This window comes from Anomaloglossus baeobatrachus, chromosome 2 (genome assembly GCF_048569485.1).
Source record: "Anomaloglossus baeobatrachus isolate aAnoBae1 chromosome 2, aAnoBae1.hap1, whole genome shotgun sequence".
Taxonomy (NCBI): domain Eukaryota; kingdom Metazoa; phylum Chordata; class Amphibia; order Anura; family Aromobatidae; genus Anomaloglossus; species Anomaloglossus baeobatrachus.
This window is the reverse complement of record NC_134354.1, coordinates 111807907-111832695: the sequence shown is the minus strand read 5'-3', so window position 1 is coordinate 111832695 and position 24789 is coordinate 111807907. Positions and strand designations below refer to the sequence as shown.

The following is a 24789-nucleotide window of genomic DNA, read 5'->3' as shown; positions in this document are numbered from 1 at the left end:
AGCACTGATATTCTCAGGGACCTCAAGGGTCTCTTTGGTCCCCCCTGGGAGCTGACCTCCCCTGCTGAAGGTAATGTAGCTGAGCCAGTGCTACGTGCTTTTTAGTGTGTGCTCCTGTTGCGTATAGCAGTGTGGAGTGTGTCTGTGCTGCGTTCTTTAAACGGAATCTGTCACCAGGTTTTACTCCCCCCCCCCCCCCCCCCCCCCCCCCCCCCCCCCCCATCTGAGAGCAGCATAATGAAGAGACAGGGACCCTGATTCCAGCGATGGGTCACTTACTGGGCTGTTTGCTGTCATTTTGATACAATCAATGTTCTCTCTGCTGCAGATCTAGCAGTTATACAGAGCTCATGAATATACTGGACTACCTGTCCTCTAATGATGATCTACTGCTGATTAATCAGTGATTTTATCAAAACTACACAAGGCAGCCCAGTAAGTGACACACCACTGGAATCAGGATCTCTGCCCTTACGTTATGCTGATACAATCAGTTTTCTCTGCTGCAGATCTAGCAGTTATTCAGAGCTCATGAATATGCTGGACTACCTGACAGTGCACCAAGTAGTCCTGTAATGACAATCTGCTAATTAAACAGTGATTTTATAGAAGCTACACTACGCAGCCCAGTAACTGACACTTTGTTGGAATGAGGGTCTCTGTCCACACGTTATGCTGCTCTCAGATTAGGTGGCAAAAACCTGGTGACAGTTTTCCTTTAAACTGTGTGTCGTTCCACCTTTCATTACAATTATCTACCAAGCCATTAGTAAAATCTCAATTTTGCTCAGACAATTTTTTTTTTTCTTTTCTTTTCAATCCAGTATTGTCTCGTTGTGAGATGTCACTACTAACCTGCGCTTGTCATGGGCTTTGCTGCTTAAGTGATCAAATATTCAATTTCTTGGCTCTGATCAGTGCCTGATAAGTTGTAAGGCTGGGAGCGTCAGTCGGGATATTGGGACTGTACAGTGCATCACTCTGCCATCGTCTTAGCTATGTAAAAAGGCAGCACATCCAAAAATGTCTCCAAAATAACACTATTGTGGTCTCTGCCGCTCAGGTTTCTCCAGAATCAGAAAAAAACTGTGTTCAGCCCAAGCTTATTAATACTACTAGTAATATAGAGGTTTCGGGGAATGCTGCTTATAGTGTAACAGTCATTTTAATTTGCACATGAAAAGGTATATTACAAAGTTGTTTACTATCAGACATACTTACTTCTCTTTCCCAGAATTGATCCGTCATTATCAAAATTCTCAATTCTGAGTTAAAATCTGTATTTAGTGCAGACTTTCCCATTACTGAGATGTCAGCAGGTGCTGATGAGATGCTATGTAAATAGGAGAGAGAGGGGGATGGAGTTCTGCCCCCCAGCACCTGGCTCTGCTCCCCCCCCCCCTAGCGCCTGGCTCGGCTTCCCCTCCCCCCCCCCTAGCGCCTGGCTCGGCTCCCCCCCCCCCCCCCACCTAGCGCCTGGCTCTGCCCCCCCCCCTCCCCTAGCGCCTGGCTCTGCCCCCCCCCCTTTCCTAGTGCCTGGCTCTGCCCCCCCCCCCTCCCCTAGTGCCTGTCTCTACCCACCCCCCCCCCCCCCACCTAGCGCCTGGCTCTGCCCCCGTCATAGATGGATAGAATCTTATCATTAGCAGCTCTTATCTCAGTAATGGGAAAGTCTTCACTGAATACAGATTTTTTTACCTCAGAATTGACAATTTTCTTTGTCGCTCCATTGGGAGACCCAGACAATTGGGTGTATAGCTTCTGCCTCCGGAGGCCACACAAAGTATTACACTTTTAAAAAAGTGTAACCCCTCCCCTCTGCCTATACACCCTCCCGTGAATCACGGGCTCCTCAGTTTTATGCTTTGTGTGGAAGGAGGCACACATCCACTCACTGTGATCAATGCTCGACTCCTGCCACGCTTGCTCAGCCGGAGCCCAGGGCAGTTGTGGGCCCCTCGGCTCATGTAGATCCCCCTGCTCCTCCTGAGCAGGCTGCAGGGACAGAGTCACCGTCATTGGCCTCTTTCGCTGAGAAACTCTGTCACTTTCTCAATCCATTGCATAGTCTATGGACAAATGGTCATCTAAGCTCCTTGAGGCATTGCAGTCCAGACCGGGCTCTTCACAGGCCCCGGCCCCTGTTAGTTTGTCTCCTTCAGGGCCTTCTCGGTCTAGGCCGCAGCGCGCTCCCAGGATAGCCCTTAGGTCCCAGGCGGAGGACTCCTGCCCGGATCGCAGTCCCAGACCGGCTAAGCGGCCTCGCTGGGACTCTTCCCCGGCCTCCTCACGCTGCTCTGGCTACGTGTCTCGCACGGCGCCCCTGCGCCGTTCAGACGCACTCTTTGTCCTTGTCGCTGGCCAGCGTAAGGGCTCTCAGGCCTCCAAGTCAACCTTGGCTCGGTGGATCAAGGAACCGATTCTCGAGGCCTACCGTTCTTCTGGGCTTCCACTTCCTTCAGGGTTGAAAGCCCATTCTACCAGAGCCGTAGGTGCGTCCTGGGCATTGCGGCACCGGGCGACGACTCAGCAGGTGTGTCAGGCAGCGACGTGGTCTAGTCTGCACACTTTCACGAAGCACTATCAGGTGCATGCCTATGCTTCGGCAGACGCCAGTCTAGGTAGGCGAGTCCTCCAGGCGGCGGTTGCCCACCTGTAAGAGGGGGCCGTTTTCGGCTCCTTTTATTGAGGTATTCTTTTACCCACCCAGGGACTGCTCTTGGACGTCCCAATTGTCTGGGTCTCCCAATGGAGCGACAAAGAAAAAGGGAATTTTGTTTACTTACCGTAAATTCCTTTTCTTCTAGCTCCTATTGGGAGACCCAGCACCCGCCCCTGTTCCCTTCGGGCTGGTTGTTGTTTTGTGTACACATGTTGTTGATGTTGATTTGTTCTTATGGTTCATGGTTCAGTTCTCCGAACATCCTTCGGATTGAATTTACCCTAGACCAATTTATAAGTTTCCTCCTTCCTGCTTTTGCACCAAAACTGAGGGGCCCGTGATGCACGGGAGGGTGTATAGGCAGAAGGGGAGGGGTTACACTTTTTAAAGTGTAATACTTTGTGTGGCCTCCGGAGGCAGAAGCTATACACCCAATTGTCTGGGTCTCCCAATAGGAGCTAGAAGATAAGGAATTTACGGTAAGTAAACAAAATTCCCTTCTTTTCTGATTTAAATTTATGTCTGATTAAATTCTGGCAGAGAAAGAAGCAAATGTGTTTGATATATTTCAAAGTTGCTTATTTTCATGTGTCCTATTAATCTATGAAATATGAAAACAATGGTCACTCTGTGTCTCGGGTGGCCCAGACCTTCCCGTACAGTAATTGATCCACGCGTCTCTTCTAGCTTGTGACTTGCTGTTTCCATCGCCTGTGCTTGCTACATGTGCTTTCCACAATCTGCCGTCTTAGGGCTCGTTCACACGTTGTTTTGAACTACCATCCAGGTAAATGTCTGAATTCTCATGCTGATTATGCTTATCTTTTCTTGCAGATTTGAACCTTCTAGGCATTTTTTCATATCTGCAGAATAAAATTTATTTTTGCAGCATTTTTCACCTTTCCAAATGAATGTGGTTAAAAGGCATGAAAAAATCGTGCATCTTACACAGCGTTATTCATGCCAACACATGCGCAGCAGTAAAATAATCTGCAATTAACAATCGTGTGCACATGCCCTAAGTTTGCTAATTCCGTGGTTCTTTTATAATTTGCTTTATCATTTTGTGTTTTAATGTGTCATTGTCGTATTTTACTTCATTACCCCTCCATTGACACACAAGTGCTTTATGACAAGATCCGAGGTGGGTCCATAATATTTATATCCATGTTGCTTGTGTCTGTGTCTCGCTGTATGTTCACATGTATCTGTCATGTAGCAGCAACCTGACTGCTTCAATTAATGGTATTAATCAGAGGTGTATAGATCAGTGTGCCACAATTACAACAATACCTTTGTGATCTGTTGCACTATAGTTGAAAAATCGAGATTTTTACTGTTATGCAAATTATACTACAAGTGCACTGGGGGTGTATCATATGGGTGCACTTGCAGTCAGGTTTCCTTTGCCTGCCTCGCCCTGTGCTGTATTATTGACACCGGGGATACAGGGGCTCTGGTGGGTGAAGTCACCACTGAATTTTGCGTTTGTGCTGTTCTTAATGTGCCACCACAGCCAAAAGAAGAGTCTGTGTCTCCACTGTCAATTACAGAGTGAAGGGCAACACTAGGCAGGGAGGATGGACGTGGGGGGATGAACTGCAGGTAGACAGATGCTACCTAGTGCTCATGCATCTACATAAAGGTAAAATGCAGAATTTCTCAACTGTTCCCAACCACAGAGAGATTGGTGTTGTTGCACTCTGACCTGTACAGCACTACTTCTGGTGACCCCATAAAATAAAGCTGATGGGTTCACTGTATATTGTGTGATAGAGATTAAAGGGAACCGGTCAGCAGAAATTTTGCACAAAACCTAAAAGATTCCCCCTCTGCAGCTCCTGGGCTGCATTCTAGCAAGGTTCCTGTTATTATTGTGCCCCCTGTGAGACCAAAATTAAGACTTTATAAATTCTTACCTTTTCGTATGGCAATCTTTTTTTATAGTCACGGGTGCGGGCTTTCTGGCGTCCGTTATTCTGCCTCCTGGTCCTTTATGCCGTCCCCCATCGCTCCTTTCCATAGCTGATGACGCAGCCCAGTGCTCCAGCGATCCCGCGCATGCAAAGTGCCAGTCTCACGGGACTGAGCACAGTGTGACCGCTGGTGACGTGTGCACATGCGTGAGATTATGGGCGGCGCAGCGATTGTCATCAGCAAGTGCCCGCCCATAATCTCGTGCCCGCGCTTTCCCCTCTACCTCCACCGTTCTGCGCAAGCGCTGGCCATATGACCCCACGTCACCTCCCATCTATTTCCTGCTCCAGGGAAAGATGGGTAAGAGGTGACATGGGGTCAAATGGCCAGCGTTTGCGTAGAACGGTGGAGGCAGAGGGGAAAGCGCAAGCACGAGATTATGGGCGGCTACTTGCTGATGACAATCACAGTGCCGCCCATAATCTCACGCCTGCGCAACACGTCACCAGCAGTCACACTGTGCACCATGCTCAGTCCCGTGAGATTGGCACTGGGCATGCGCGGGGACCGCTGGAGCACTGGGCAGCGTCATCAGCTATGGAAAGGATCTATGGGGGACGGCATAAAGGACCAGGAGGGAGAATAACGGACGCCAGAAAGCCCGCCCCCGTGACTATAAAAAAAGATTGCCATACGAAAAGGTAAGAATTTATAAAGTCTTTATTTTGGTCGCACAGGGGGCACAATAATAACAGGACCCTTGCTAGAATGCAGCCCAGGAGCTGCAGAGGAGGAATCTTTTAGGTTTTGTGCAAAATTTCTGCTGACAGGTTCCCTTTAAACCCATGTAACTTTCTTTTGTTTTTGTTTTTTTTCTCCGCAAATAAAATCAATGGAACATGACCACTAATAAGTTTCGTATCAGACACTGTAGTGATAATCAGCTAAACATCTGTAAAATCATCCTTCATGTAAAAAAAATAGTACCAATCCTTTCACAACCATAAATACAGATTTAATGTCATGTGGGCAGAGGGAGGGTATGCAGCCCACACCATACCTGTTCAGATGATGGTTGTGTTACACATCTGGCATCTGCTTATAACCGCACTGTACAGAGTTACCTTATAATTGCACCTGTGCATCGGCGCCCACCGGACCATGCGGGGCTAAGAAGTTAAAAAAAAAAATTAATATAAAATGTATCTGTACACTAAACCTGAAACACAAACAAAATGGAAACCTAATTTTTGGTTGTCGCACCAGTCACACAAAATGCTTCAAAATTTCTTGTGGTATCAGTACAAACTTCAGCTCAGTGTGTGAAAAATAGAAACGTTATTGTCTCAGACAAACCCTTCTTTTTTTTTTTTTTTCTTTCTTTTTTTTTTTTTTTGTAAAGGGAACCTGTCAGCAGATTTGGCGATTTATAAGTTGCGGCCACCAGCAGTGAGCTTTTATATATAAGGGGCTGCTGATAAGTCTTTGGCTTTACCCAGAAAGAAACAGGAAAGGGTGTTGAAACTTTACATTTATTCCACACACTCTCCACTGATATCAACACACTTCTTACATCTGTATTCCAAGTTCTGTAAGCTTAGCAAAAACGATTTCTGTTGTGCCTCAAACCAGACAACTGTAGCATCCATGGCATCAGAAATGGTGTGAAATTTCGTACCCCAGAGGTGTTTCTTCAGGTTTGGAAACAAATGATAGTCTGTTTGGTGGTGGTCAAGCAACTTGGAGGCCCAGCTCTGCCAGTTTTGCTGAGGCCGCTTGTGCAGAGTGAGCGGAGGCGTTGTCTTGCAGGAACAAGATTCCTTTGGACAGCTTGACGCGCCTTTTGGCCTTCAATTGGTCCAAAAGTTCAATTTAATACCTTGCATTGATGGTGGAACCCTTTTGAAGGTAGTCCACTAGCAGCACGTCCTCCTTATCCCAGAACACAGACGCCATCACCTTAGTGGCTGATTTTTGCACCCTAAACATCTTTGAAAACAAGGAGCAGTCAGAAGAATAGAGGCATAGTGGTTCTCCTCATCCAGTGTCCTACAAATAAATCCAGGTCTCATCCATAGTGACCAGTCGATCCAGGAAGTTCTTATCAGTCCAGTAATGCTGACAAATGGACCGGGAAGTTTTCACTCACATGCTTCTCTGTTGTCAAACATTTGGGGACTTACTTTGCAGATCGCTTCCTCATGTCCAAATGTCAATTCTCCAGTATGAGGTTGTGCACAGCATCGACGATCTCCTGAACAACAACCACTCTCTGTCGTCCAGGACGTTCCTCATCATTGGTGCTGAAGTGGCCCGTTTGGCAACCCAATTCTTAACTGTGGAATATGAAGGGCATTGATCCCCCAATGTCTGTGACATATCACCATGAATATCCTTTGCGGACTTTCCTTGCAGAAATAAGAATTTTATCCCTCCTCTGCTCTCAGTTGCTGTGAATAGCTCATCAGACTCCACCATTTTGTTTTTCTGCGTGCATAGAACACTGTTGTTATAAGCAACAAACACAACATTTTGAAAACCTATATTAGACACACAAGGCTTTCATTTGATGTAACATTCGTTACCATAGAAACAAAGAAAAAAAAATCACAAAGCCAAAGACTGATCAGCAGCCCCTTGTACAGCATTCAAGAATACTGTATATAAGAGCCCAGGCCGCTCCTGTATAATGTAAAAACACTTTTATAATACTCCCCTTGGGGCGGTCCAGTCAGATGGAGGTCACTACTCTCTGGTCCAGCGCCTCCTCTCTGCAGGGATTGCCGTCCTCCATCTTCTGAGGCCCGTGTGCATTACGTGTCCTACGTCAGTCACACAAGCGGGCGTTACGCTCCTGAGCAGGCGCACTTTCATCTGCCCTTGTCAGAGGAGATCAAAGTACTGTAGTGTACATATTAGAGCGGTGTTTAACCTTTCCTCGTGCCTGTGCATTATAGTACATTGATCTGCTCTCAGCAGGGCAGAAAAAAGTGCACCTGTGCAGGACCACAATGTCGGCCTGTGTGGATGACGTAGACACGTCATACACACTGGGCCAGGAAGGAAGATGCAAATCGCAGCAGAGAGGAGGCGCCGGAAAAGAGCAGTGACACCTATCCGACCGGACCGCTCCTTAGGTGAGTATTATAAAAGTGTTTTTACATTATACAGAGCGGCCTGGGCTCTTATATACAGTATTCTGGAATGCCGTACATAAGAGCTCACTGGTGGTGGCCGCAGCTTATAGGAGACAAATCTGATGACTAGTTCCCTTTAAGGCACTAGAACTTCATCGCTTTTTTTTTTTAATTTATTTATTGCTGGAGTCATACTGACCTGGGAAATATTGTTGCCAGTTAGTTAGTTTTTAACTGACAATGAGCGCCATAAAAGCAAGGCCCAAAAAAATGTGGTTTTCTTTTCACCATTGGGTATTTTTCCCCCCATACATTAGATTAAGTGAATGGTGCCATATATTAAAATACAATGCCCCCCCCCCCCCCCCTCCCCAAAAAAAAAAAACACCTACCCTGTTCATGCATTACACAAACATGGTGTTAGGAACCGCCAGCCATGTTTGCCCATGAACATTAGTCTTCCTGACGTCTTAGCTCTGCTTTGTGATGCTCGTCCTCGGCGCCAGCCATTGCAGTCATCTGTGTGCGGTGAGGTGCCGAGGTCATGGTCACAGAGGAGACCAGTGCCTAAAACCAGCTCTTTCTACTACAATCTCCCTATGTTGGATAAAGTGTCCAGCAAGGTGGCTCGTGCTTTCATTATGTTAAGGTACCGTCACACTTTAGCGACGCTCCAGCGATCCCACCAGCGATATGACCTGGTCAGGATCGGTGGTGCGTTGCTACATGGTTGCTGGTGAGCTGTCAATCAGGCAGATCTCACCAGTGGACCAGCCCCCAGCCAGCAGCGACGCGTGGAAGCGACGCTGTACTTGGTAACTAAGGTAAATATCGGGTAACCAAGCGCTTGGTTACCCGATATTTATTTTTGTTACCAGTGCACACCGGTTAGCGCTGGCTCCCTGCACTCCTAGCCAGAGTACACCGGGTTAATAAGCAAACTGCTGTGCCTATTTTACCCGATCTGTACTCCCACTATGTGTGCAGGGAGCAGGGAGCCGGCACTGGCAGCGTGAGAGCAGCAGACACTATTAACCAAGGTAAATATCGGGTAACCAAGAAAGGGCTTCCCTTGGTTACCCGATATTTACCTTGGTTACAGCTTACCTCAGGCTGCCAGACGCCGGCTCCCTGCACATTCAGATCGTTGCTCTCTCGCTGTCACACACAGCGATGTGTGCTTCACAGCGGGAGAGCAACGACCAAAAAATGAACCAGCACTGTGTGTAACGAGCAGCGATTTCACAGCAGGGGCCAGATCACCGCTCAGTGTCACACACAGCGAGATCGCTAATGAGCTCACTGGTGCGTCACAAAAATCTGTGACTCGGCGATCTCGCTATGTGTGAAGCACCCCTTAGTCAAGGGACAGTATTTTATTTGGTATTAACTGTTCTAGGTAGAGATTATTTTACAATGTAAAAAAATGAGGAATGTTCTTATAAAGGGTCACATTTTCAATAAAACTGCATTTCATTCGTGTTGTCTCATCTTATTAATGGGGAACAATTTGTTTTTAAAAACAAGCAGCTTTGCAAACTACCTGCTATTAAAACTCAACGGTGGAGGAATTTTTTAAATTCTGGCAAACCGCGTGGGTCAAGCAGGCTGACCAGGAGTAGGCGAGTGATTACACCGCGCTCGTTATATTGAGCAGTGACTAACAGTGACTGCAAGTGAGCAGCTGCAGGGGAAATAACACTCAGGCTCTGTGCGCACTAGAAAAGTGATTTCTTTGTCGCTCCATTGGGAGACCCAGACAATTGGGTGTATAGCTTCTGCCTCCGGAGGCCACACAAAGTATTACACTTAAAAGTGTAAAGCCCCTCCCCTTCTGCCTATACACCCCCCGTGCATCACGGGTTCCTCAGTTTTCATGCTTTGTGCGAAGGAGGCTGACATCCACGCATAGCTCCACAGCTTAGTCAGCAGCAGCTGCTGACTATGTCGGATGGAAGAAAAGAGGGCCCATAACAGGGCCCCCAGCATGCTCCCTTCTCACCCCACTCTTGTCGGCGGTGTTGTTAAGGTTGAGGTATCCATTGTGGGTACGGAGGCTGGAGCCCACATGCTGTTTTCCTTCCCCATCCCTTTAGGGCTCTGGGTGAAGTGGGATCCTAATCGGTCTCCAGGCACTGAGACCGTGCTCCATCCACAGCCCCTGGGGACTCTGCTGGACAAGGAGCCGAGTATCGTCAGGGACAAGGCCCTGCTACTTTGAGGTACTCTGTGTCCCCGTGGGGACCGCGCACAGAAACACTGCAGCATTGCTGGGTGTGTTAGTGCGCCGGGGACCGCAGCGCTGCCGCGCTTGTGCCATCACACACTGCAGCGTGGCTGGGTGTGTTAGTTTACTGGGGACTACCGCGCTGACCGCGCGCTGCCATTTCACACTGCAGCGCGGCTGGGAGTGTTAGTACGCCGGGGACTACCACGCCGACCGCGCTTATACGCCGGCCGCGCTTATAACTTTAGTCCCCGGCTTTTGCGGCCCAGTCTCACTTTTTTTCCCGCCCCCAGGCCTGCCAGTCAGGGGAAGGGCGGGACGCTGCACAGGACGTCAGCGCTGAGGGCTGGAACATGCTTTGCATACTCCACCCCCCTCACTGTGCACAGTGGGGCACCAGATTCCCGCACTTTCTAGGGCACGCCCACGGCCCCCTCCTCTCCTCAGGACGCCGGCAGCCATTCCTGTCAGCTCTTCTGACGCTGGAGAGGGGAGACAAGCTCTGGGAGACCCAGGCATGGATTCTGGTGATCACACAACCGCTTTGAGCGGGCGGTAAGCAGCACCTGAGGTGCTGGCCCCACTAGTGCAGAAGTGTACATATAGATTTATATGCTTATAGGCTATACTTTACACTGTATGGTGCACGGTTGATTTTTGGCTATATACCCTCCTGGATTGCTCAGAGGAGACAACAGCATGTCGTCCGCAAAAAGCAAGGGTGCCAAAGCACAGGCTTACTATGCTGCCTGCGCCGCATGTACGGCTATACTACCGGCAGGTTCCACTGACCCTCATTGTGTGCAATGCTCGGCCCCTGTGGCACTTACTCAGCCGGAGCCTCTGCTAAGGGTGGCCCAGGGGGAACCACCTGCTAACACTGTCCAGGTGACGGGGACGGAGTTTGCAGTTTTTACTGATAGACTTTCTAAGACTATGGCTAAGATACTAGAAGCCTTGCAGTCCAGACCGGTATCTCAGACCATGGGCACTGTTGAATCATTGCACCCTGGTCCCCCTCAGTTGGAACAACAATGTCCTCCCGGGGTGTCTCATAAATCCCAGGGTGAGGTCTCTGACACAGACCGCAGCCCCAGACCGCCTAAGCGAGCGCGCTGGGAAATTCCCTCGACATCATCACATTGTTCAGGGTCTCAGCGGGAGGACTCTCTCTATGATGAAGCGGAGGTAGCTGATCAGGATTCTGATCCTGAGGCCGCTCTCAACCTTGATACTCCTGATGGGGACACCATAGTGAATGATCTTATCGCGTCCATCAATCAAATGTTGGATATTTCTCCCTCAGCTCCTCCAGTGGAGGAGTCAGCTTCTCAGCAGGAGAAATTCCGTTTCAGGTTTCCCAAGCGTACAACGAGTATGTTTCTGGACCACTCTGACTTCAGGGAGGCAGTCCAGAAACACCGAGCTTGTCCAGATAAGCGTTTTTCCAAGCGCCTTAAGGATACACGTTATCCCTTCCCCCCTGACGTAGTCAAGGGCTGGACTCAGTGTCCCAAGGTGGATCCTCCAATCTCCAGACTGGCGGCTAGATCCATAGTTGCAGTGGAAGATGGGGCTTCACTCAAAGATGCCACTGACAGACAGATGGAGCTCTGGTTGAAATCCATCTATGAAGCTATCGGCGCGTCTTTTGCTCCAGCATTCGCAGCCGAATGGGCACTCCAAGCTATCTCAGCGGGTCAAGCGCAAAATTGACGCAGTCACACGTACGTCTGCGCCGCAAGTGGCGTCCATAACCTCTCAGACGTCGGCATTTGCGTCCTACGCTATTAATGCTGTCCTGGACTCTGCGAGCCGTACGGCGGTTGCATCCGCCAATTCGGTGGCAATACGCAGGGCCTTGTGGCTACGGGAATGGAAGGCAGATTCTGCTTCCAAAAAGTGCTTAACCAGTTTGCCATTTTCTGGCGACCGTTTGTTTGGTGAGCGATTGGATGAAATCATCAAACAATCCAAGGGAAAGGATACATCCTTACCCCAGGCTAAACCAAACATACCCCAACAGAGGAGGGGACAGTCGAGGTTTCGGTCCTTTCGGGGCGCGGGCAGGTCCCAATTCTCCTCGTCCAAAAGGCCTCAGAAGGATCAGAGGAGCTCCGATTCATGGCGGTCTAAGTCACGTCCTAAAAAGACCGCCGGAGGTGCCGCTACCAAGGCGGCTTCCTCATGACTTTCGGCCTCCTCACACCGCATCCTCGGTCGGTGGCAGGCTCTCCCGCTTTTGCGACACCTGGCTGCCACAGGTAAAAGACCGTTGGGTGAGAGACATTCTGTCTCACGGTTACAAGATAGAGTTCAGCTCTCGTCCTCCGACTCGATTCTTCAGAACATCTCCGCCTCCCGAGCGAGCCAATGCTCTTCTGCAGGCGGTGGGCACTCTGAAGGCAGAAGGAGTGGTGGTCCCGGTTCCTCTTCAGCAACAGGGTCATGGTTTTTACTCCAACCTGTTTGTGGTTCCAAGGAAGGACGGGTCTTTCCGTCCTGTCCTGGACCTAAAACTGCTCAACAAACACGTAAAGACCAGGCGGTTCCGGATGGAATCCCTCCGCTCCGTCATCGCCTCAATGTCCCAAGGAGATTTCCTTGCATCGATCGATATCAAAGATGCTTATCTCCACGTACCGATTGCCCCAGAGCATCAGCGCTTCCTGCGCTTCGCCATAGGAGACGAACACCTTCAGTTCGTGGCACTGCCGTTCGGCCTGGCGACAGCCCCACGGGTTTTCACCAAGGTCATGGCTACAGTAGTAGCGGTCCTCCACTCTCAGGGTCACTCGGTGATCCCTTACTTAGACGATCTGCTGGTCAAGGCACCCTCTCAAGAGGCATGCCAACACAGCCTCAACGCTACTCTGGAGACTCTCCAGAGTTTCGGGTGGATCATCAATTTTCCAAAGTCAAATCTGACACCGGCCCAATCGCTGACATATCTTGGCATGGAGTTTCATACCCTCTCAGCGATGGTGATGCTTCCGCTGAGCAAACAGCGGTCACTGCAGACAGGGTTGCAATCTCTCCTTCAAGGTCAGTCACACCCCTTGAGGCGCCTCATGCACTTCCTAGGGAAGATGGTGGCAGCAATGGAGGCAGTCTCTTTCGCGCAGTTTCACCTGCGTCCTCTTCAATGGGACATCCTACGCAAATGGGACAGGAAGTCGACGTCCCTCGACAGGAACGTCTCCCTCTCTCAGGCAGCCAAAGCTTCCCTTCGGTGGTGGCTTCTTCCCACTTCATTGTCGAAGGGGAAATCCTTCCTACCCCCATCCTGGGCGGTGGTCACGACGGACGCGAGTCTCTCAGGGTGGGGAGCAGTCTTTCTCCACCACAGGGCTCAGGGTACGTGGACTCAGCAAGAGTCCTCCCTTCAGATCAATGTTCTGGAGATCAGGGCAGTGTATCTTGCCCTAAAAGCGTTCCAGCAGTGGCTGGAAGGCAAGCAGATCCGAATTCAGTCGGACAACTCCACAGCGGTGGCTTACATCAACCACCAAGGCGGAACACGCAGTCGGCAAGCCTTCCAGGAAGTCCGGCGGATTTTGATGTGGGTGGAAGCCACGGCCTCCACCATATCCGCAGTTCACATCCCGGGCGTAGAAAACTGGGAAGCAGACTTTCTCAGTCGCCAGGGCATGGACGCAGGGGAATGGTCCCTTCACCCGGACGTGTTTCAGGAGATCTGTTGCCGCTGGAGGATGCCGGACGTCGACCTAATGGCGTCCCGGCACAACAACAAGGTCACGGCATTCATGGCACGATCTCACGATCACAGAGCTCTGGCGGCAGACGCCTTAGTTCAGGATTGGTCGCAGTTTCAACTCCCTTATGTGTTTCCACCTCTGGCACTGTTGCCCAGAGTGTTACGCAAGATCAGGTCAGACTGCCGCCGCGCCATTCTCGTCGCTCCAGACTGTCCGAGGAGGTCGTGGTACCCGGATCTGTGGCATCTCACGGTGGGCCAACCGTGGGCACTACCAGACCGACCAGACTTGCTGTCTCAAGGGCTGTTTTTCCCTCTGAATTCTGCGGCCCTCAACCTGACTGTGTGGCCATTGAGTCCTGGATCCTAGCGTCTTCAGGGTTATCTCAAGAGGTCATTACCACTATGAGACAGGCCAGGAAACCAACGTCTGCCAAGATCTACCACAGGACGTGGAAGATATTCCTATCTTGGTGCTCTGATCAGGGGTTTTCTCCCTGGCCATTTGCCTTGCCCACTTTTCTTTCCTTTCTTCAATCAGGATTGGAAAAAGGTTTGTCGCTCGGCTCCCTTAAGGGACAATTCTCAGCGCTCTCTGTGTTCTTTCAGAAGCGTCTTGCCAGGCTTTCTCAGGTACGCACGTTCCTGCAGGGGGTTTGTCACATTGTCCCTCCTTACAGGCGGCCGTTAGAACCCTGGGATCTGAACAGGGTTCTGATGGCCCTTCAGAAGACACCTTTTGAGCCTTTGAAGGATATTTCTCTTTCTCGCCTTTCGCAGAAGGTGGTCTTCCTAGTAGCAGTCACATCACTTCGGAGAGTGTCTGAGCTAGCAGCGTTGTCATGCAAGGCTCCTTTCCTGGTGTTTCACCAGGACAAGGTGGTGCTGCGCCCGGTTCCGGAATTTCTTCCTAAGGTGGTATCCACCTTTCATCTCAATCAGGATATCTCCTTACCTTCTTTTTGTCCTCATCCAGTTCATCAATGTGAAAGGGATTTGCATTTGTTAGATCTGGTGAGAGCGCTCAGAATCTACATTTCCCGTACGGCGCCCCTGCGCCGCTCGGAGGCACTCTTTGTCCTTGTCGCTGGTGAGCGTAAGGGGTCACAGGCTTCCAAATCCACCCTGGCTCGGTGGATCAAGGAACCAATTCTCGAAGCCTACCGTTCTTCTGGACTTCCGGTTCCCTCAGGGCTAAAGGCCCATTCTACCAGAGCCGTGGGTGCGTCCTGGGCTTTACGGCACCAGGCTACGGCTCAGCAGGTGTGCCAGGCGGCTACCTGGTCGAGCCTGCACACTTTCACCAAACACTATCAGGTGCATACCTATGCTTCGGCGGATGCCAGCCTAGGTAGACGAGTCCTTCAGGCGGCGGTTGCCCACCTGTAGGAACGGGCCGTTTTACGGCTCTATTACGAGGTATTATTTTACCCACCCAGGGACAGCTTTTGGACGTCCCAATTGTCTGGGTCTCCCAATGGAGCGACAAAGAAGAAGGGAATTTTGTTTACTTACCGTAAATTCCTTTTCTTCTCGCTCCAATTGGGAGACCCAGCACCCGCCCTGTTCCCTTCGGGCTGTTGTTTTTCGTGTACACATGTTGTTCATGTTGAATGGTTTCAGTTCTCCGAAATTTCTTCGGATTGAAGTTACTTTAAACCAATTTATTAGCTTTCCTCCTTCTTGCTTTTGCACTAAAACTGAGGAACCCGTGATGCACGGGGGGTGTATAGGCAGAAGGGGAGGGGCTTTACACTTTTAAGTGTAATACTTTGTGTGGCCTCCGGAGGCAGAAGCTATACACCCAATTGTCTGGGTCTCCCAATTGGAGCTAGAAGAAAAGGAATTTACGGTAAGTAAACAAAATTCCCTTCTTTTCTCAAGAAAATTTCTTGAGAAACTTCTGGGAGTTGAAGATTTCCGCACCTGCGGAAAAATCCGCGGGAAAAACGCATGTGGATTTGCCGCGGATTTAGGCTATGTGCGCACTTACCGGATTTTGCCGCGGATTTTCCGCGGATTTGCTGCATGTTTCGCTGCAGAAAATGTTCATAACATCTCTGCAGTGAATCACCAGCAAATCCTATGGAGAAAAAAAATCCTGTGCGCACTGGGCGGAATTTGACAGCTGCATGTTTTGCTGCGGGAATCCGCATCAAAAACAAGTGCATGTCACTTATTTTCCGCACATCGCTGCGGGATTTTACTCCATTGACTCAATGTTAATCGTGAAATCCCGCAGGGAATAACGCAGGCAGCAAATTCTGTGCGGTTCACTGCGTTTTCCTGCGTTATTCTCTGCGGTATTTCGCGGTTTACCTCCAGTAATGTGCATCGCTTGTCTGCGGTTTGCAGGGAAGTGATGTCATTACAGGAAGAGGAAGCCGTGCAGAGAAAACACACAGATCACACACACAGACATCACACACACAGAACACATCACAGACATGGAACACATAGACACAGACACATAGAACACACATAGAAAGAAAATGGAAATATAGAAAACAAAGAACGTGGGCTCCGCTGCATATTTACCTTCCAGCCGAGGTAAGCACACAGCGGCGGCCCGGTATTCTCAGGCTGGGGAGGGAGAGGGACAGGGTTAATGTCCCCCGCCTCACTCCCCCTCCCGCAGCCGAGAATATCAGCCGCAGCTGCCCCGGCACTGTCGCATGCATTATGCGGCAGCACCGGGAGTGTCCTCGGCTCTTCCTGCCGCCGTGTAGCAGTGGCGGTCAGGGTAATATAACAAGGGGTTAATGGCAGTGGATCACCGCCATTAACCCCAGGCTTGATCATGGCAGCGTCTATGTGACAGCTGACATGATCAACCCGTAAGTAAAGTGAAGAAAAACAGACACCGAAAAATCCTTTATTTTAAATAAAACCAACAAGCCTCGTTCACCCTTTTATTAACCCCTCACCAAGCAAAGCTCCGACATAATCCACAGGTCCGACGTAGTCCACACAGCTCCGGCGTCCTGCACTGCTGACATCCAGCCGCGACTGTCACAGACACAGCGCTGAATGCAGCAGACAGCAGAGGTAATTACCGGTCATTTCCCACGGCCGGTAATGTTAACTCACTGCCGACCGTGGGAAATGCAGCGATCTGTCATCTATCTATCCCTCTATCTATCCCTCTATCTATTCTTCTGTCTATCTACTATCTCAGGATTAAATGACTTTTTTTTTTTTTTTTTTGTTCAATGTGCTTTATTGCATTGAATGCAATAAAGCACATCCCAACCTGCACGCGGCAAAACCGCGGCAATACCGCGAATAAAACCGCGGCAAACCGCATGCGGTTTTCGGATGCGGTTTCCCGCGGTTTTTTACCGCGGGTGCGGTAATCTTTGAGGACATGCGGAATTTTCTCAAGAAAATTCCATTTCCCAGTGCGCACAGAGCCTTACCGCGGATTTACCGCAGGTTACTCCCTGCGGTTTTGCAATAAATAATATAGATAATTGATAGACAGATAATGGATAGAGTGAAAGATGGATAGATGAATAGATAGACCTGTTTCACACGTCAGTGATTCTGGTACGTTTGTGCTTTTTTTTAAACGTACCAGAATCCCTGACATACGCAGACCCATTATAATGAATGGGTCTGCTCACACGTCAGTGATTTTTCACTGCACGTGTCTCCGTGCGGCGTACCCGCGTGTGCGTGATTGCTGCACGGAGACATGTCCATTTTTTTCTGGCATCACTGATGTCCCACGGACCACGCAGTGGTGTGGTCCGTGAAACGCGTGCCAGAAAAAAACGTGCTTTTAAAATAAAAAACATTTTTACTCACCCGGCTTCAGGCGCGCTCTCTGCAGCCCGTGCAGCCTGCTGCTTCTGAGCCGGCTCATTACTGTCGTGCATATTCATGATGCACGACACAGCCGACCCGGAAGCAGCTGCTGCGGGGGTCAGCGCCGGCCGGATGCTGCACCGCGGGAGCGATCAGCACCATGGAGAGCGGGAGCGCGCACAGGTGAGTTGATTTCTAAGTGCAATCACGGGCCACGGAGAATGGAGCCCGGATTGCACTTAGACAACCCACGTGTGCCGTGATTCACGGCACACGCAGGGACATGTGCATGTTTTACACGCCAGTGAAAAACGTCAGTGTTTTTCACTGACGTGTGAAACGGACCATAGATAGATAGATGAGAAAGACCTAGAGAATGTCCCACCTCCCTGCATTTTCTAAGCTGGCACCCTTTAGTGACTTTCATGTGGCACTAAAGGGTGCTTAGCCTTGTATTTAGCCATAAAATAAATAAATAATTAAAAAAAAAAACGTGAGGTCCCCCATCTTTTGTAGACAGCTAGGGTAAAGCAGACGGCTGCAGCCTGCAAACCACAGCTGGCAGCCTCACCTTGGCTGGTAATCCAAAACAGAGGGCACCCCACGCTGTTATTTAACATTAAATAAATAATTTAAAACAAAAAACGTGGGGTCCCCCCCAAATTGGATACCAGCCAAGGTAAAGCGGACAGCTGTGGTCTGGTATTCTCAGACTAGGGAGGTCCACTGTTATTGGACACTCCCCAGCCTAAAAATAGCAGGCCGCAGCCGCCCCAGAAGTGGCGCATCAATTAGACGTGCCAATCCTGGCGCTTCGCCCCAGCTCATCCCGCGCCCTGGTGCGTTGGCAAACGAGGTAATATATAGGTTTGATGCCAGATGTGTAATGTCACCTGGCATCAAGCCCTGGGGTTGGTGAGGTCAGGCGTCTATCAGATACCCGACATCACCAACCCAGTCAGTAAGAAATAAAAAATAGACAACAAAAAAGTTTTATTTGAAAAAACACTCCCCAAAACATTCCCTCTTAAACCAATTTATTGAAAAGAACAATCAATTCCACGTCCGGCGTAATCCAATAAGGAGGGGAGGGGGGGGGGGAGGCACGGCGATCCATACCATTGTCGCTGTCACAGTCAATGAAGAACAGAATGTTCCCTATTGGCTGGGAGAGCAATGCAGTGACCTGAGCTAACATCAATAGGTCAGCCCAGGTCACTGCAGGGGATGCCGAGCGCTGCCATCAGGAGCATAGATGAGATCATTACCTTCTGCGCTGATCTCCTGTACTGCTGACGTCAGCGCTGTCACTGACTTCTATGCCCGCCGCGTTGTCAGAAGTATCGCGAGAGCCCGTGACGTCACCGCTAGTGACAGTCTCGGGCCGCTCGCGAGACGGGCATAGACAGCAGTGACAGCGCTGACGTCAGGATCCAGGAGATCGTCACAGCAGGTAATGATCTCACCTCCTGACAGCAGCGATAGTCATCCCCGCGGCTGCCAGCATTGCAGGGTGTCACTATCTGCCTGCGCTGCCCCGTGACAGGCTGCTGACACTGCGGGCAGACACTGACACCGACACAGGCAGACACTGACACTGCACTGCAGGGTGTCTGCCTGCGCTGCAGCGTGACAAGCTGCTGACACTGCGGGCAGACACTGACACCCTGCAGTGCAGGCAGCCGCGAGGCCGGAGCAGGACACAGACTGCACGGGCACGTGGAGGTCGCACCGAAGCGCTTCTGTGCGGCGTCCAGGGAGTGTGACGTCTGTGTTTACTCTGCTCCGCTTCCTCTTCCTGGCATAATGACATCGCTTCCTGCAAAACCGCAGGCAGCGATGAGCATTACCGCAGGTAAATCGCGGCTATACCGCTGGTATACCGCACATCATTTGCTACCTGCGGTATACCCCCGGAATTTCGCGATTACATTACAGTGAATGGAGTGAAATTCCAGGGGTATTCCGCAGGTACCTGCGGAAAATAATGGACATGCTCATTTTCTCAAGAAAGTTTCTCGAGAAAATTTTCTCAAGGAAATTTCTTGAGAATAATCCGCACAGTGCGCACAGCTATTTTTTTTTTCTCATAGGATTTGCTGGGAAATGTCGGCACAAAGATTGCAGACATTTCTCAAGAAATTTCTGCAGCAAATCCGCGGGCACAACGGCCTAGTGCGCACAGAGCCTTAATTTTCTCCCTGTAGCTGCTTTTTCAGTAAGCCAGCAGAACATGTTTAAAATGCCATTGACCTGCCGTTAACTATGTCAGCAAGTAAATGGCAGTTTTTAGCTGACAAGTTCCTAAAAGGAAACTCACATATCTAACTGAATCCAGATAAAGAGTTCATGTGATTGTAAATGTCAGAAGTTTCATGCGTACATTACATAACAATGTTTTCCAGACTTATAATTAAGTGAGGTTTACTGATCTCAGGCCATCATGTAGCTAATAGTGGGTTGGTGTGAGTTGCAGCACAAGCACTTGATGTAGATATATAATAATTCTTTATTCCAAAATCATTAAACAAGTCCATCCATATTGAATAATACAGTCAAGAAAAAGTTTGGGCACCCCTATTAATGTTAACCTTTTTTCTTTATAACAATTTGGGTTTTTGCAGCAGCTATTTCAGTTTCATACAGTTAGGTCCAGAAATATTTGGACAGTGACACAATTTTCGCGAGTTGGGCTCTGCATGCCACCACATTGGATTTGAAATGAAACCTCTACAACAGAATTCAAGTGCAGATTGTAACGTTTAATTTGAAGGTTTGAACAAAAATATCTGATAGAAATTGTAGGAATTGTACACATTTCTTTACAAACACTCCACATTTTAGGAGGTCAAAAGTAATTGGACAAATAAACCAAACCCAAACAAAATATTTTTATTTTCAATATTTTGTTGCGAATCCTTTGGAGGCAATCACTGCCTTAAGTCTGGAACCCATGGACATCACCAAACGCTGGGTTTCCTCCTTCTTAATGCTTTGCCAGGCCTTTACAGCCGCAGCCTTCAGGTCTTGCTTGTTTGTGGGTCTTTCCGTCTTAAGTCTGGATTTGAGCAAGTGAAATGCATGCGCAATTGGGTTAAGATCTGGTGATTGACTTGGCCATTGCAGAATGTTCCACTTTTTTGCACTCATGAACTCCTGGGTAGCTTTGGCTGTATGCTTGGGGTCATTGTCCATCTGTACTATGAAGCGCCGTCCGATCAACTTTGCGGCATTTGGCTGAATCTGACCTGAAAGTATATCCCGGTACACTTCAGAATTCATCCGGCTACTCTTGTCTGCTGTTATGTCATCAATAAACACAAGTGACCCAGTGCCATTGAAAGCCATGCATGCCCATGCCATCACGTTGCCTCCACCATGTTTTACAGAGGATGTGGTATGCCTTGGATCATGTGCCGTTCCCTTTCTTCTCCAAACTTTTTTCTTCCCATCATTCTGGTACAGGTTGATCTTTGTCTCATCTGTCCATAGAATACTTTTCCAGAACTGAGCTGGCGTCATGAGGTGTTTTTCAGCAAATTTAACTGTGGCCTGTCTATTTTTGGAATTGATGAATGGTTTGCATCTAGATGTGAACCCTTTGTATTTACTTTCATGGAGTCTTCTCTTTACTGTTGACTTAGAGACAGATACACCTACTTCACGGAGAGTGTTCTGGACTTCAGTTGATGTTGTGAACGGGTTCTTCTTCACCAAAGAAAGTATGCGGCGATCATCCACCACTGTTGTCATCCATGGACGCCCAGGCCTTTTTGAGTTCCCAAGCTCACCAGTCAATTCCTTTTTTCTCAGAATGTACCCGACTGTTGATTTTGCTACTCCAAGCCTGTCTGCTATCTCTCTGATGGATTTTTTCTTTTTTTTCAGCCTCAGGATGTTCTGCTTCACCTCAATTGAGAGTTCCTTAGACCGAATGTTGTCTGGTCACAGCAACAGCTTCCAAATGCAAAACCACACACCTGTAATCAACCCCAGACCTTTTAACTACTTCATTGATTACAGGTTAACGAGGGAGACGCCTTCAGAGTTAATTGCAGCCCTTAGAGTCCCTTGTCCAATTACTTTTGGTCCCTTGAAAAAGAGGAGGCTATGCATTACAGAGCTATGATTCCTAAACCCTTTCTCCGATTTGGATGTGAAAACTCTCATATTGCAGCTGGAAGTGTGCACTTTCAGCCCATATTATATATATATAATTGTATTTCTGAACATGTTTTTGTAACTAGCTAAAATAACAAAACTTGTGTCACTGTCCAAATATTTCTGGCCCTGACTGTATATCTAATAACTGATGGACTGAGTAATATTTCTGGATTGAAATGAGGTTTATTGTACTAACAGAAAATGTGCAATCTGCATTTAAACAAAATTTGACCGGTGCAAAAATATGGGCACCCTTATCAATTTCTTGATTTGAACACTCCTAACTACTTTTTACTGACTTACTAAAGCACTAAATTGGTTTTGTAACCTCATTGAGCTTTGAACTTCATAGGCAGGTGTATCCAATCATGAGAAAAAGAGAATTTTGTTTACTTACCGTAAATTCTTTTTCTTATAGTTCCGTATTGGGAGACCCAGACCATGGGTGTTTAGCTTCTGCCTCCGGAGGACACACAAAGTACTACACTCAAAAGTGTAGCTCCTCCCTCTGAGCTTATACACCCCCTGGAGAACCAGATCTAGCCAGTTTAGTGCAAAAGCTGAAGGAGAATAGCCACCCACAAGTAGAACCGAGCAAGAACCGGAACAACCGGAGACTCTGTCCACGACAACAGCCGGTGATAACACACGGAACAAGAAAATTGCCAACAGGCAACAGGGAGGGAGCTGGGTCTCCCAATACGGAACTATAAGAAAAAGAATTTACGGTAAGTAAACAAAATTCTTTTTCTTTATCGTTCCTATGGGAGACCCAGACCATGGGACGTTCCAAAGCTGTCCCTGGGTGGGAATAAACAGAAAAAACTAAGTAGGCGGAGCCTAACTTCACAAGTGGGCGACAGTCGCCTGAAGGATGCGTCTGCCCAAGCTCGCATCTGCCGAAGCATGAGCATGCACTTGGTACTGCTTCGAAAAGGTATGCAGGCTAGTCCAAGTGGCAGCCTGACAGACTTGTTGAGCCGTAGCCTAGTGCCTAAAAGCCCAAGAGGCACCGACAGCTCTGGTCAAGTGTGCCTTGAAAAGCTTGAGAGGTGCACCGCCTAAGCGCAGCGGTGCGAGACACATAAATCCGGAGAGCACGCACCAGATCCAGAGAATGCAGCGCTTTCTCAAAGCGATGAACAGGGGCCGGACAGAAGGAAGGCAAGGAAATGTCCTGGTTAAGGTGGAAGGGAGAGACCACCTTAGGAAGAAAGTCCGGAGTCGGACGGAGAACTACCTTGTATTGGTGAAAAACCAAAAAAGGTGACTCCGAGGAGAGTGCAGCCAAATCAGAGACTCTCCTGAGAGAAGTTATGGCAACTAGAAAGGCCACCCTTAGGGAGGTTTCTTTGTATCATCTTTCTCAAAGGGGCTCAAAAGGGGGTTTCTGCAATACCGTGAGGACCAAGTTAAGGTCCCAGGGATCCAAGGGCCGCCGATAAGGCGGAATGATGTGAGACGCGCCTTGCATGAAGGTGCGGACCTGAGCCAGCCGGGCGAGACGCCACTGGAACAGCACTGATAGAGCTGAGACTTGTCCCTTGAGAGAGTTGAGGGACAGTCCTAGCTGCAGACCGGACTGTAAAAAAGACAGAAGGGTCGGCAACGAGAATGGCCAAGGAGGATGGCCGGAAGAGCGACACCAGGACAGGAAAATTTTCCAAGTCCTGTGATAGATCTTGACGGAGGAAGACTTACGGGCCCGAGTTATAGTGGAGCTGACTTCAGATAGGATACCAGAAGCCGTCTAAATCCAGGACTCAAGAGCCACGCCGTCAAATTGAGTGCTGCAGAATTCGGGCGGAAAAACGGACCTTGCGAGAGTAGGTCTGGACGATCCGGAAGATGCCACGGCATCTCTACGGACAGTTGGAGCAGGTCCGGATACCAAGCTCGCCTGGGCCAGTCCGGTGCAATGAGGATGACTCGACGGCCCTCCATTCTGATCTTGCGCAGGACTCTGGGCAAGAGAGCTAGAGGGGGAAACACGTAGGACGGACGAAACTGGGACCAATCCTGAACCAGAGCGTCCGCGGCGAAGGCCTGAAGATCGTGGCAGCGAGCCACGTAAACCAGAACCTTGTTGTTGTGACGGGAAGCCATTAGGTCCACGTCCGGAGTGCCCCACTTGCGGCAGATTGACTGAAACACTGCCGGGTGCAGGGACCACTCGCCACCGTCCACGGATTGACGGCTGAGATAATCTGCCTCCCAGTTTTCTACGCCAGGGATGTGGACTGCGGATATGGTGGACTTGGAGTCCTCCACCCATTGAAGAATGCGTTAGACCTCCAACATTGCCAGGCGGCTGCGTGTCCCGCCTTGGTGATTGATGTAGGCAACCGCTGTCGCGTTGTCTGACTGGACTCGAATGTGCCTGCCCGCCAACAGGTGGTGAAAGGCTAGGAGAGCTTGAAGCACAGCTCTGGTTTCCAGCACATTGATTAAAAGGGCTGACTCGGATGGAGTCCAAGTGCCCTGTGCTCTGTGGTGGAGATATACCTCTCCCGAGCCGGATAGGCTGGCATCCGTGGTGAGAATCGCCCAGGACGGAGTCAGAAAGGAGCGCCCTTGGGACAGGGAGAGGGGTCGAAGCCACCACTGAAGAGAGCTCCTGGTCCGTGGCGACAGAGCCACTAACCTCTGTAAGGAGGAAGGCCGCTTGCCCCAACAGCGGAGAATGTCCAGCTGCAGGGGGCGCAGATGGAACTGGGCAAAGGGAACCGCCTCCATGGACACCACCATTTGACCCAGCACCTGCATCAGGCGCCTGAGGGTATAACGGCAGGGCCGCAGCAGAGAGCGCACCGCTAGCCGGAGAGACTGCTGTTTGACTAAGGGCAACTTCACAAGTGCCGGCAAAGTCTCGAACTGCATCCCTAGGTACGTGAGACTCTGGGTCGGAGTCAGGGTGGACTTGGGAAGATTGACAAGCCACCCGAATTGGGCTAGAGTGGCGAGAGTGAGCGAGACACTCCGCTGACAGTCTGCGCTGGATGGCGCCTTGACCAGAAGGTCGTCCAGATAAGGAAGCACTGCCAACCCTTGGAGGTGCAGGACCGCAATCACTGCCGCCATGACCTTGGTGAATACCCGAGGGGCCGTGGCTAACCCGAAGGGGAGAGCCACGAATTGGAAATGATCCTCTCCT

The 24789-nt window shown here is 49.6% G+C and overlaps 1 protein-coding gene across 1 annotated transcript in view; it reads left to right on the top strand.

Moving 5' to 3' along the window:
* The window catches only part of RABGEF1 (RAB guanine nucleotide exchange factor 1), a 69709-nt gene that overhangs the window by 21577 nt on the left and 23343 nt on the right, over positions 1 to 24789 (top strand). The window lies entirely within an intron of this gene.